Source organism: Crassostrea angulata, chromosome 5 (genome assembly GCF_025612915.1).
Source record: "Crassostrea angulata isolate pt1a10 chromosome 5, ASM2561291v2, whole genome shotgun sequence".
NCBI lineage: Eukaryota > Metazoa > Mollusca > Bivalvia > Ostreida > Ostreidae > Magallana > Magallana angulata.
In genome coordinates, this window is record NC_069115.1 from 32,886,049 (window position 1) to 32,900,976 (window position 14,928).

Below are 14,928 nucleotides of genomic sequence, written 5' to 3' on the forward strand. Positions count from 1 at the left end.
AAGAAATAATGTAAATGTGCCGCCTCAATTACGTATTTTATTTGAGTTGGTAAGAATTGTTTTCGTCATTGCTGTTAAATGGCGTCATGAAACTTTGAGTGTGTCATGCCGCGCACCATGTTTTTGTTGTTTTTGGACAGTAATCTTGGAGAAAACAGCTCTTTACCCATGTAGAATAAATTTGTTAACTGACTGTAATCTTATTTGGCATCCCACGGATCAACAATATTAGTTAGTGACAGTACATTTAAAGAACTATCCCTACAGATACTGTCGGATACTTAGAGAAGATATTTTCAGATCCAGAGAAAAAGAATTTGTTCCTACCAGAGCGAAAAATGACACCAAAAAAATATACTTGTGCTTAGATAATCTTGTTAGGATATATGTACTTTAAATAAATGTTCAGACAATCACCAAAAAAAATTAATCTAAAAATTAACCTGTGATGCATATTTGCGAGAAAACATAACATCAATAAATATTACAACTAATGATAAATATACATAAATGTTTGTACTAGATAAAGTAAAGCAATATTTATAAAAAGAGTAGAAAAAAGAAAAACGTAAAAATACATTAAATAAACAATGTCATAAAATGTTAGCTCTCTAAGTTTGTTTAATTTCGGCAAAACAGACACCTTCAGTTATTTTATTTTTGTTAATGGTGGTTGAGTGTTTTGTGGCAGCAGTGTTTTATTCAACTTCCATGTAGAAAAGACCATCTTCATTACGTTTTCTTACCGGAACCTGTGCTGTGCCTCTGTTTGGTTTACAAATTTACATAAACATCACCAGCACTGACCTCAGGTGTATCGTCCCGACTTCTTTTTGGAACAGCATTGACGGGCATTGAAGCCGCACCATGATCTATGGGTTTATTGATTAGAAGAACGTCATAGTTCGAGTTAATTTCTAATTTGTCAAAAGGTTGTAAAGAGAGATATAGTAGGTCGTTGGGCAATGCAGGGTTGCTATCGAAGATTTCAATTTTATGGACTTCGTCTACTTCCGAAGATCTTTCTTTGTTTTCTGCACTCCTCGATCTGAGAGATTATAACAAAAACATTTACTGATAACCAACAGGTTAAAAATGTTAAGAGTAAAAATATTTTTGTTGTTTAAACTATATTACTGTTGTATTTAGAAGTAAATGTTTAATACCTCTTCATTTTCTTTAATACTAGAATGAGAACAACAAGCCCAACAAGTATGATCGCACCTCCAGCGGCAGAGACGGCGATTATATCTAAAAATCGAAAAAGGGTAAGATTACATTGTGTACATTCTCACAAATATTTTATAATAAGAATGTTCAACTGCATAATTACATATCATATCTGGATCATCTCGTGTCGACTCCATCAACAAAGAGTCAAAACTTATTTTACCTGTGTTTGAAGACCTGGTGGCATCAGTTGTCTTGTTGTTGATTGCCACTGAAGTAGATGGTTCTATTGATGATGTTATAATGGGCGTTGATGATACAATTGTTGTTACTGTTGTTTCTGATGGAGATCCACATTTAACTTTTAAATTCCCAGGGATTCCAGCTTTAAAACCAGTAACATAAGAATATATAATTGTCAATCTTGTAAAAAGATCCAGTGGCTCGATCTCGTACATTTAGTAACTTATTTGTTTTGCTATTTCAAAACAATATATTAAGAACAACACCGAATTTTAGATGTGACTATCTAGACAATAAAATGCTGTCTTTGGTGATTTTTGCGGACTATAAAGGTACATGTAGCTACATTGCATAAAAAGTACATAACCCGCTTTTTTCCCTGCAATGATCGCTACCATTATAACCCACATGAATCATCTAAGAAGGCATCTACGAAGGAATTTTATTGCTTTCTTCTCACAAATTTTTGAATTTATCGTTAAGAGTACATGCAAGTAAAAGCAACTTGATTAATGTTAATTTACATCAGTATGTTAGATGGAAGAAAGAACCAAATTATATTGGAAATCAATATGAATATTTTTTGCAGTCCTTGACGGTTTGTAGCGTTTGACAAACTAGCTATTACAGAACAGTGTATACTTCATTCCTGTCAGTGTCTATAAAGTTATGAATCACAATTGTTTGTCTCACGAAAAAGAAGGGAAACTAAAGCCGAGATCGTTGCAAAGCAAGGAGTAAGACTTTCTTGGCAGTGCCAGTGACACACAATACAATTGCTCTCGATTATAGCCAAGTTTAGATGCAATATTGTACCTCCTCGAGAAAATCTGGTTGACGATCGTGGACACGCGATTCAATCCATGCAAAAAAAACCTATAAACCAAAAAGCTGTCTATTAAATGCGCACAAAAAGTTGCTTAAATCGATCTTAAAGTTGCTTAAACTAACTTAGGATTATAAACACACACATTTACCGTGGATCTACAGTTCTGCAGCTAAGTAAGCCAAGTTGTGATGTATACATTTATGTTACTTGATATATACCATCAACATATTACGTTATTATATGCCAAACAGTCAAGCTTAATTCTGTAAGTCTGATGTAATTAATTATATTTACCGCATTGAATGTGTAAACATAGAGGTACTATTTTTGCTTATTTCGAAAGAAGGGGACCGTTTCACTTAACTGTCTGTTGACTAAGATATATCTTAGGACCAAGCCTTGTCATAAAATCTCGTCACTTCTGTTCCACAAAACTGTCGTATCAAATGATTGTCTTAAGATCTTTCAGAATATTAAGACAACTAAATACATATGTTAAGCCCATGGCGGCAGCCAATATTTTGGTTCAAATGAGAAGGTTGAAAATGATTCCACTTTGCACAGCCTTTTATTTTCATGCTGTCGTGCAAAGTTTTTTTTAGCATTGAAGTTTTAATCAAGTAAATATTATCTATAACATCCTTGGCATTCATCACCTTGTAGCGTAGAAAGTCAAGAAAATAATCTACAACTGCATTGACTGTAATATTATTATCTCTCATGGCAAAAATCTTGATAATTATTTATGATTGTGCAGTGATCTTACACTAAAATTATTATTCAAAGGTCAAGACCATATATGTAGCAGACTTATGTCTCTTCTATATTAACTTTTTTTTGTCGATTACGGTTCTAGTATACCATAAATTGTAAGTTGTGTGTTGTGTCCTTTAAGTATTAATATCAGTGAACGGTTAAATAACGCGATTTTTCTCATTAATGTACTTTAGTTGTGACATAAAAACAGAAACAGATCAAAAGTTTTGATAGGTCTTTCTTCTTGCAATGAAAATTCATTATCATATATTTGTCTGTTGCTTTTAAACAGTTGCTGAAACTTCCTCATATTTTAGGTGCATTTCAAACAAATTATTAATGCGCTACTAAATTAATAAAATCAGGTACCATTTTTTCTTCATAAAAGAGTTAATCACTGGGTTTTGATATGAACCTTTTTCAATAAGGGTCTGAAACATGCCATTATTGATTTACTATACAATACTAGTAATAGCATATTTCATCATGGCTACTATCATTGACAATCCTTTTTCGACACGAAGCTTCAACGAAAGACCTTTTCGTTGCTTTGCAACGATCTTTGCTCTAGTTTTGTTACTTTTTTCAATTTACGGCAATTTTTCAATTTAGAGCTAAATGAACGTTATATTTAATATATTACATATTCTTACGCCAAGTAACAGTTACATGGCGTAAGAATACACACTGTAGAATAAAAAATACATGTTTAAAGTACATGTTTGATATCCACCGCATACTGAGTTACATGTATAGATATGATAAATATATTTAAAATCCAAACAACAGAACAAAAATTAAAACTATATCGGTTTCATTAATACCGTCTGAATTGTTAAGTTATTTCAAAAACATACACATCATTTTACCATTTTGTTGAAATTCAATACAATGTTGGAACATTCCTGATGTAGATGGTGATACGTATCTTGCTCGTACGTCCACTGTTTGATTGATTGTGACATTTAATAACAGAAATGACACAACATTCGTTGGACAACCAATTATCGATGTATTTTGAACAGCTACTTCTGTGTCACATGCATATTCAACTGCTTCTCTAGATATAACAAGCAGTTTACCATCAAACGACGGGGTCACAATACAAGTACAAGGCCGACTAATTTTATAAAAGTCCACAAAGACAGTTGGTCCATGTTTTATCATTCCTTCACAGCTAGATAGTAGTGGCCAGTTTCCAACTACATGGAAAAAACGCATTCAATAAACAAACATTTTTTTTTCAATATTCAATTGATATTTCTACTATGTTTTTTATTACGTCATGTACTCACCTAAAGGACATTGTCCTAAAAGAAAAGAGAATATGATTCCTTAATCTATTTTACATAATCGTCCACACAATACAAATTGGACAACAGTCTGTAATTAAAGGTTTTAAAAACAAACAAATGTAATATAACTCACTCATTCAATTTGTTTAACAAATTCAAAACTATTTTGATAGGTCTTTCATAGATTTCTGTACCTTAAGCAACATCAAATCAATTTTAAATAGGCATTAACGGTGACTTGTGTGCCATAGCCAACAAAAAAAATTACCAAATTATTCATCAATAATAAACAATATTTAATTATCCCCCGGGCGGTTGCTGGCGCTAGACCTGCTTTATCGTTTGCCTTGTGTTTTAGCTATGGCACTCAAGTGAAACATAAAAAAAACCCTGACCCCTGTAGAAAGATAACCACTTCATAAACACAAATAGATTATGGGTTACCTCATAATACAAACAACTGTCAATCGAAGAATGACATATTTTCGTGAAAAAGACTATGGAGGCGGCGAGCGTTGCCTTATGAAAACTTCTTATTGACATTTCTGGGGAAAAGTTATTTTTTTTTAGTTAATGTTGCCTTCCTCCACGTTTTAGATATATATCTATATTCTAAACATTTGTTGTAATGTTGTATTTGCTGATCATGAATGGAATTATATTTTTTCAGAGCAATTGTGAACAGAGTATCTGACTATATAGATTGATCGAATATATTATAAAACAATATTACATTGTACAAAAACGTTGGTAAAGTAAGACGAATGGCATTTACATGTAGTTGACATTTTAAATTTTATTCTTTACGTATACAACGTTTCAACTGCTATTTTATGTAAAACGTAAATACAATACATTTAGATCTGTGATCACTGTGTAAAAACGGACTGAAGAATAGTGTTGTTATTAACCACTGAGTTATTAGGGAGGTTGTGTGGTCAACAAATTAAACATTAGACATCTATGTTCACATACCAACAATAATAAAGGGAAAAAGTAAAAAAAAATAGCTTTAACATATTTCAGTTTTCTATAATTTTATACAAAGTTTTTCTTCAAAAGAGATTTATACAATCTAAAAATGGCAACGACAGGCAGGCCCACTTCGAAATCTTTTTTTGAAATGTGATTTCATAAAACAGCAATGTCGGTTTTGAATTAATTTATGTGAATTGTTCATGCATTGTTTAAGTGAAACAAAAACGGTATTTTAGAGCTTAAGATAGATAGATCATTTGAGTTATAATTTTTAACAGTGGAGTAGAATTTTCATAAATTTGGTTTAATAAATAATTCTGGATGCTTCACTTGCATATCCAGTACATGTACTTATTTGTAGGGGATTTTTTTAAATACGTAAATGCAAGCATAAATCATGACCAATATCTATATATATTCTATCATCGCAAATTAACAGCATTTCATTTTATACTGACGTGTATCTTGATAAAGTTCAAAGTGTGTTCACTCGTAATAATGATATGAATGTAACTCGTTGTGATAAGAATTGTTTTCGGTACATTTGTTCAATATCTTACGGTGGCTGCAATAGGATCCTATAACAGCCACCGTAGTATCTCGTTGTAACGAAAGGGGTTTTTTTCCTTCTGAAATTTGCACAAATTTTTAAAATCAAATAAAAAATAGAAAAGTTTCAGCTAACGGGCTGTTTTGAATATTGACCCCTCAAGTTCGGAATTTTATTTGCAGAACCTTTATCGGTCTGCGCATTAGGTCCCATAATATGAAAATGAAATATAAAAATATTTGCATAAAAACTGTTTGGGAAAACGTGACACGCGTGAATTCAGTTTACATTGTAACATTAAAACTCCCATAGACAATTTTTTAACGTATAAAACTAAAAGTTCTCAGTAGTTTTAAAGGAAACTTTAAAAAAATGACGGTTATGACAATTTTAACATTTGCCATTACTTAATTCTAAAAATTTGTTGTTTATCTTAATTTTTACCTGTTTTCACCCCCCCCCCCCCCATTTTTCAAGGTCTGTATCCTCGTCTATGGAAGCCGACTAAGAAGGTGGTTTAGACACAGCAATCTCTCTACCCTCAAACTTAACTGACCACTTAGCTTTAGTTGTTTTGCATTGTTTACTAATTTGTTTTCGAAATTTAATAATTATACAAAATAAACAGAAAATAGCCAAAATTATTGATAAAAAAGAACCAATGCGATTGTAACCATTGTTCATGGGGCATGGACTTAATTTTTTCAAGTGATATTTCTTTAATAGGTTTGAATTTCTTAGGTTAAGATGCCGTTTGAATTTGTGGAAAATTATCATTAAAAGATTTCTACAAATCAATTCTTTTAAAATGAAAGTTTTATTTTTTTTTTATTTTTTTTTTCGAATGAAGGTGAGAGATCAAACATACTTTTCTTATTATAAAATGGTGGTAATACCAACGAACCATGAAACGCTGTGCATCTCTGTCTTAATGTTAAAGTATCAACTGGGGATTTAATGCTCTATTGTTGAACTTTTGCATTACATATTACTTTTGAGGAAATAATTAACCATTTCCCATCATTTAAATAAGTTATTCTTGGATAATTTTGATTAGGTTCAATGAGTATATTGCAGTGTTTGTTAATGTCACGGCTTTTCCCCAAAAATAATTGTATGATACATTCTTTATTAGACGTGATAGGGTAAAATAGACTATTTACATGTAATGAACAAAAATCACCTTCTTGTTTTATTCATTGTTCCAATTCATTATTATTTTAAGATACCAAAAATGGTGCGAATATCATCTACTGCAATATTGCGTTACCACTTGTCTCATATTTTGCCAATATTTAAATTAGTTTGATTATTTTTTTGGTTTGGTATGGGGAGGTTATGCATTTTATATAACTCAAACGTTTTTCCTCTATTTAACAACGGATTTGACAATATAACTAGAAACGAGCTCGTTGCAAGCAACAATTAGGTTTTCCGTCGTAGCTGCGTCATACTTATGACGTATTACAAAAAATTGATAGCTGACCATAGTACAATATTAGATGTGTAAACACTGAGAAACAAAGTATTATATTTCTGTGACCGCGTAGATTTTACGGTGATAGAGAATTCGTCTGGATCTGCATCGGTCGTGTGCAGTACGAACCGGGTGAGAGAATGTTGGCGTAAAGTGTATAAGGTTGGGGCGCGCTGTGGGCCGTAAGCGAAGGGTAGGTTTGCGGTATTCCCGAAGGTCCACCAGTATACAGTTCCAGAGAAATAAACGGGCAATTGATGCAGGATTCCACATTATTGGACGAGACTCGACGATGGCAACATTATAGCAATTTAACAGACAGACATGTTACAAACAAGTCGGATATGGCCAGAAGTGGCCTCCGGACTCAAGACTCTGGGAGAGTCGGACGTGGCCGGGGCTGGCCGCCGTATTCCAGACTGCGCATTGACAATTGTACATAACTATTTACAAGAATCTTAACAATGAGTATAAATTAACAGGTAATGATATAAGTAAACTGAGTGAAAGGTTCACATATACAAAATAATTAAATAAACTCAATGAGTCTTTGATGTCCAAGAAATAAAAAATCTGATAATTGCACAATTAAAAAAAATTACCTTTATTTATTTTACAACGATTGATAAGCAAGTTCTACAACTTATATTAATATCTCTCGTTGGCACGGATGTTAGCGCGAGGAGGTCATTGGTGTGGGAAGAAGCCGGAGTACCCGGAGAGAACCCACGTGTCCAAACGGGCGACCGCCATACCCTATCACATACAACCACTGTCGATCACTGGGATCGAACTCGGGCCGCAGCGGTGATAATTGCACAATGTTGTTTTAAGAGATAAACAGTACTTGAGACATGAAACTCTATCTCTTTGAAATGCTACATGCTACCAAAATAGGGGGGGGGGGGGGGCAACTCCATGATAATTCAATTTTTTTTTATGTAAATTTTATAAAAAATAGTTGCTTCGAGAAAAAGTGGGGAGAGGACATCTTTATGTCATATAACATGTGAAACTGATTTCATTCCACCCACAAGCTTGAAATAATGAAATAATTTTAATGAAAACAATATTAATAGACGTCATAAATCCCATATCTAAATCCCTAATTATAAGGGTCAGCCCCTTTTTCGGTATACCGAATGAAAGGTCTGGGTAAGACCAAGAACTTTTAAAATACATGTTATAACAAATTTTTATCAGGTAGAAAACTAACACGGAAAATACGCGAATTTTTTTGATTTTTTTTTTCTTACCTTTGTTTCAACATCTATACCACCATTTTATTTGCATTTAAATAATAAATAAAATATATCTCGCACAAATTCAATGTATTAACTTCCAAACCAGCCCATTTTTGAGACTCTGCCAGTCATCGTTAAAGCTAAACCCCCTGGACAAATGAAGTCGTTAAATTTTACTTAAAGGGAAATAACTCAAAACCGGATAGGGATTTTCCTCAACTAAAATATGCAACGACAACATCACGCGGCATGTTATCAGTCCTGAAAATTTCAAAACAATCGGTGAACAAACGAGCGAGATATTAAGGATCAAAGTTGGCGTCTAGAAGAAAAAAAAATAAGAAGAAATTTGAAATTTTTTCAGAATAATAGTAAGGTTTTCCGCTCTCAGTTGTACATGTACACCACTTCATAAAAAGACCACAGTTGTTTCTCAGGACTAAAAGATAAACATAACTCACTAGGTAAATGTTTTTGGATATTTATTAAGAATTGACGTAAATCAACTGGTGCTATAACCGAGGGGGGTAACCAGTTTGTTCTACAATCAAAAACATACTTATACTTGCAACATTTTCCCCATACTCTTAAGAAATTGCGTAACAGTATTTGTCACTTGTATCCACATTACACAACTTATGTTTTTGAGACTTTCTTGATATGACTTCTAGCTTTAACCTTCGTTTCATACTTTCAATACATCCGTAATTCAATTTATTAATACTATTTCTTAGTGTTATAGGTGGTTTTACTTAATTATTAAAGCCTTTTTTTACTTGGTGATTATCATGAACACCCTTTACTTCATAAATTTACATTTCTTGTTCTATTTCCAATTGTTGTGGTGAATCAGTTATTTCAGTATTTATTTCTAGCCTATTTTGCTCGTCTTTAGAGTCAGAATCAGCCGACGGACGGTGTTTAATCAAAAGAAGAGTCTGAATCATATTCCATTCGGATTGTAACTCTTGATAATTTATATTAGTTAATTATATGTTTCATAATTATTTTGTCATTTTTGGTGTAGTTTCATTATTCGCATGGTTGTTTAAAGCACGAGCGCGAATTCTTCTTCTTAGCTCTTGCAACAGAATGTCTTCTTCGTCCGAAATATCGCGTTCAACTCTCGTTTGACTTACCAGTCTCTGTAATGCTGTTTCTTCTTCCTCGTCCGATTGTTCTTCTTCGGATACATTTTCAGGTGGAACTACATAACGTGTTTGTCTAATAGCTCGTCCGCCCAAATTTTGTGGTATTTCCAATTCATCTAATTTAGCATGATAAAGGTGCCTAGCATGTGCATTAGTGGTGGTACCAATAAGTTTGGTCTTAGCTATAAAACATACTGGTCCTGCTCAATTGTGCATTAATATGGCACCCATTCTTCATCAAGCTTACCTCTTCTGCTATAATTTTTCAAATAGACAGGATCACAAATATGAAAAATTTCTTCCTTAATTCTTTAGTTAGTTTTTTAAGTTTTAATACAGTACAGTGTATCTAAAGGTAGAACTACATGTCTATTGTACAACAGGTAGTAATATAATGAATGTTTAATTATCGGAGTATGTCTTCCATTTTTTATTTACATTTTCCGTACCATTATTTGTCAAATGTTGTAAAGGACAGCCATAACGAGGAAATATCTCATCCAAAACTAGAAAACTGACCAGTCAGGAAGGGCCCCGCTATGACAATTAATATAGAGAAGTGAAAAAAAATTTGAATTCCATTTTCTTTATATCAACAATGATGAAAAATAAATGCCCGGCAGAAGATGTAAAGAACTGGAATATATAGGATCTCGTGATTTGTAGTTGGATATGATTTTCATCCAACAATTAAAGTGTTTTTTTCTTGAGCCTTAGTGAGGGGATAAAACACACAAGTTGGATAAAAATCATATTATACTACAAATCATGAGATTCTATTTATCCCATATTTTATACACCGCAATCAATGTTTACACTGTTTATAAAACTCTACATTATTTTACTTCATTATGCCTAGGCAAATCCCATTGTAAAGTCACAACTGTGGGATATCAAAAAAATATCCAATGAGTCATATCCACGGGATAAAGTGGGTTAACATGGGATGAAATAAAATTTGTTAAAAAAACAAAGAATTGATACCAATGCAATGATACCTAGGCTTTGCCTCTATTCAATAAAATTATTATAAATCATTGTGTACGGTATTTTAACCAAAATAAAATATGAATATTATATTTTAAATCCATATTTCAAAAAATGTACACAATACTACACATCATTCAAAATTGACCTTAACTTCAAAACAAAGTTCATTTGCAGACACAGGCAGTGCAGTAATTAATCTCAATGTGACAGATAAAGATAAAGCTTAGGATTTTCTTCCTTTGGAAGGTTAATTAATCCCAAAGGAAAAATATTGCACAGCCTTCCATGTATACAATGGTAACATTCTCAGCAGTTATCTCTCTTTGCCCATTCATTCTCAGCAGTTATCTCTCTTTGCCCATTTTTCTTGTGCATAGTTAGGAATCTACCCCACTACCCCAGCTCCAAACCAGAAGACATAGAGAACCAAACTTAGCATCAAAATATGTATTTCTGCCTACTGAACTACCATACCAAATTTGAACTTGATTGGGCAACCATAAAAAAGTTATTAGAAAAAAACAGGAAATTTGTGGACAGAAGAGTGACAGACGGACGGACGGACAGAAGGACGGACGGACAGAGTGATTACTATAGGGCACCCGCAAATTCTTGCGGGGCCCTAATTATGTGAACTATATATCAGCTGATTTATCAGCTACACAAAATGCTTCCGGCCAACTTGAGTAAATATCTATTGAGGACACAATGTATTTGTTTCCGGAGAGGTTGGTTGGATAAGGGCCTGACAAGTCAAGTGCAATACTAGCAAAAGGATAAGGGGGGGGGGGGGTTCGTTTCTTGTACAGGTGGACGCCTTTTCTGGAACTCCTAGTTTTACAAGTTACACATTGTTCAATGAAATTAATTAACTTTTTGAAGAAATTCGGAATATTATTCTTTTGTCATATAGTATCATATATACGTTTTGTGTACTGCCATATTACTTAAGTTATCAAATATTGTTTTAAAGTAATTTCTTCAGGTTCTTGAGGAACATTTAAACGCAGTCTTGAAGATTCGTAATATAAGAGTCCTTCAATCTCTAAAAAAAGTCTACAGTCTTTAATTTTACGTCATAGTCTTACTCAAAAGTAAATGTAATGTTAACATAAATTTTAGCGATGTTCAATTATTGTTGTATCGGCTCCCCTTAATAAATTAATATCCTGGTTTTGTTTACATTGTCCGTAATGCGATTAACAGGTTCTTTTAATACTTCGGAAAAGTCTCGGAAAAGTATTACTTTTTCACATCCCGATCAAATTAAAGGTCAATGTACTTAATCGTAAGTACATCGTAAAAGGTCAATATATTTTATCGTAAATATACTGTAAAAATGCTCAATATGTTTATTGTTTTCAGACTAAAATAATTGTCTCAAACCCTATAGGTTTACAAAAGCATGAGGACAACATTTCATGTTTCATATACAAAACCGAGTAATTTTTGGTGTTAACATTATCTTTATTCTATGAAATAATAAATGTATGCTGTAACACATGATATTTGAAACTCTGAAAGTGTTTCCTTCTTTCCATGATCAAACTAAATGTTTGAGGTTCTATCAATACAATAGACTCACAGGATATTAATTAACTTATGTAGAAAACAAGACAAATTACAACACTTGTTGTACATGTATCTTTCTATAAAAAATAAAAACACGTCAGGTGATTAAAAATTTGTCGCAGTAGAAGAAATATTATGTACTTTTACATTTTGACTTTTAATATGTACGATAAACTTACCATTTGTTGTCACAAAAAACATACCGATCACAATTACACAAAATGGACCTTTCATTTCTACCCTGAATCAAATCACAGCAACCAGGAAGTTGAATACAATTTTTTTTCATAGCACCGGTTTTATTTATTTAAGTTTAAATTTACAACCTGATTGTTTTCATACAAGGTTAGTCAGTATTCAGATTACACATATTTAAATCAAAGTACTGAAGTACTGAAAGCCGGGCTCTTTTGGTGTGTCTCTATGCATATTGTATACTGTAACCTCCAAATTAAACGCGAGAAATTAATGTCCGAGTAAAATCGCGAGAAGTCCGTCTCGCGAATTATAAATTTTCGCTTTTAATTTTGAGACATATGTAAACTACATGAAACTATGATAAAATTTCGGCATTCGCGATTTTATGTTCTCGCGATTTGATGGTAAATCATTGAATCGCGGAATTAAGTACTCGCAAAAAATAAGGAATCCTCAGTAGTAAAGACTTAAAATCCCCCCCCCCCCTCTCTCTCTCTCTCTCTCTCTCTCTCTCTCTCTCTCTCTCTCATGCTTTCAATGCGTTACAACATTTAAAGAGCAAATTCACTGTTAATGGATCAATGATATAACGGAGATTACATACACATTGACTAAGTTTTAGCCAGGCTCTGCTGAATGCAGAGTCCTGGCTCTAGGCAGGCAAATCGCCAATGTTACTAGAAATAGCACAACTTCAAAAGTAAACAAAAACCAAACAGCGTTAAAGTAAAAGCTTCCGCTATACCAAATAGTAACACAAAGAGCCAAGTATTTTCAAAAGTGTTGGCACTTTATTTCTCTTTGTTTGAATTTCGAGAGAATTGCCTATCTTTTCTAGTTTTCTTATTAATAACGTGTTTTAAAAACAAGACTATGCATTTTGGACACATACAATGCGCATGAATTTCCATGAACTATTTAGCTGCGCGTTGAAGAAATGAGGATTGAATATATAACGTTATCATATTCCTATAATTTTTGACAAGACCATTTCTTTTAATATTTTAGCAAAACAAAACATGTTTTGCATCTTATTTTCTGTATTCTTATGTCCGGTCATATTAAAACGCGACTGCCTACACGACTCTACCTTTATTATTTAGCACAAAACTAGCAAAATTGTTCAATGTTGGTAAATATAGATCATTCTTACGTAGAATTCACACGCATGTCGAGAAAATCTATACGCCTGCCGTTTATTTGATGAATTATTTTTATTTTTTTCTTTGATATTTTATTTCTTTTAGTTTTCAGTTTACTTTTCAGTTCGTATTCTGCGCAAACATTTTCACATTTATTTAAATAACATGGATCATAATTAATGTACAGCTATTTATAACTAAACAAGCAAACTGCAAGCAAGTTAACTTTGTTCACATTAAAACAAGCCGTTCCTATGTCATCCTGGATTTCTTTCTTTATTTAAATTTCATTAAATACTGTTAGTTTAATTTAATATAATTTTAAACATTTTTATTACTTTTCTGTGAAGTTTTTTCACATACTATATAAGTTTGTTTTATTCCATTTGCATATTAAATTTTAATAAGACATATCTCGTATTGATAAAATTGTTATTAAAAAATCGGGAACATTTAAATTCACTTGACTTCCGAATCAAATAGAATAGGAAAATGAGGCATAGACCTTGACATATTTTCTTGAAATTTTAATATGTTAATGTATTATGATGATTTTTAATTTTCAAATTGTAAATGTATAGCAAATATATCATATTCTATATATATAAATAATTTGTACTGATGAAAACACATTTCTCATATCGTTTATCAACTTTTAGCTCTTGTTCCTGATTTAATATAAGTCAATCAGAAAAAAATTTACCGTTCTATACGCCAATTGTACGTGCAGTAAATGATTAAGATAAAAGTTTTTTTTACTTTATTGTTAAAATTATGGATTTAATTTATTGTGCTTTAATACCGGTTACTGGGTGAGAACTGTCTATTGCGTGAGATAGCATAAACATTGTACCTAATAAGCCCCTGTCACACTGTAACGATTAATACTACGATTGCCCATGGCCACAAATAATTAAAAGTTAAAAATTGCCATTATTCGGTATTTTAGTTTTGCGATGTTCCTAGAGACAGTGTTATTTTTGTGATCGGCTTCGGCCGATCACTGTTGTGTCCATATGAGGCATCCGGCAAATGCTTCCACGTGCGCACATATTCCGCTGGCATAAGTAGTTCTTATAAAAACTTGAAGCTTTGGTTTAGTATTTATATAACATTTTACTCAGTTTTATTTCAATTCATTTACCTTAAGAGATGCAAACATACATTAAATACAGTTCGACCTGTTAATTCAAGAATGCACATTTTGTCTCACGCGTAAGAATTTCGATCGAAAGATTCATTCAGTAATGCAGTTGACCTCGATGAACTCCATGAAGATGCTCCATGAACTGACCTCGATCTATTGATGTTGCATAATAGTAGCTAGGAAGAC

At 32.5% G+C, this 14,928-nt stretch overlaps 1 pseudogene; it reads right to left on the bottom strand.

The window, feature by feature from the left end:
• LOC128184783 (uncharacterized) lies at positions 1–12,489 on the bottom strand (annotated as a pseudogene).
• Positions 12,490–14,928: the final 2,439 nt, after the last annotated feature.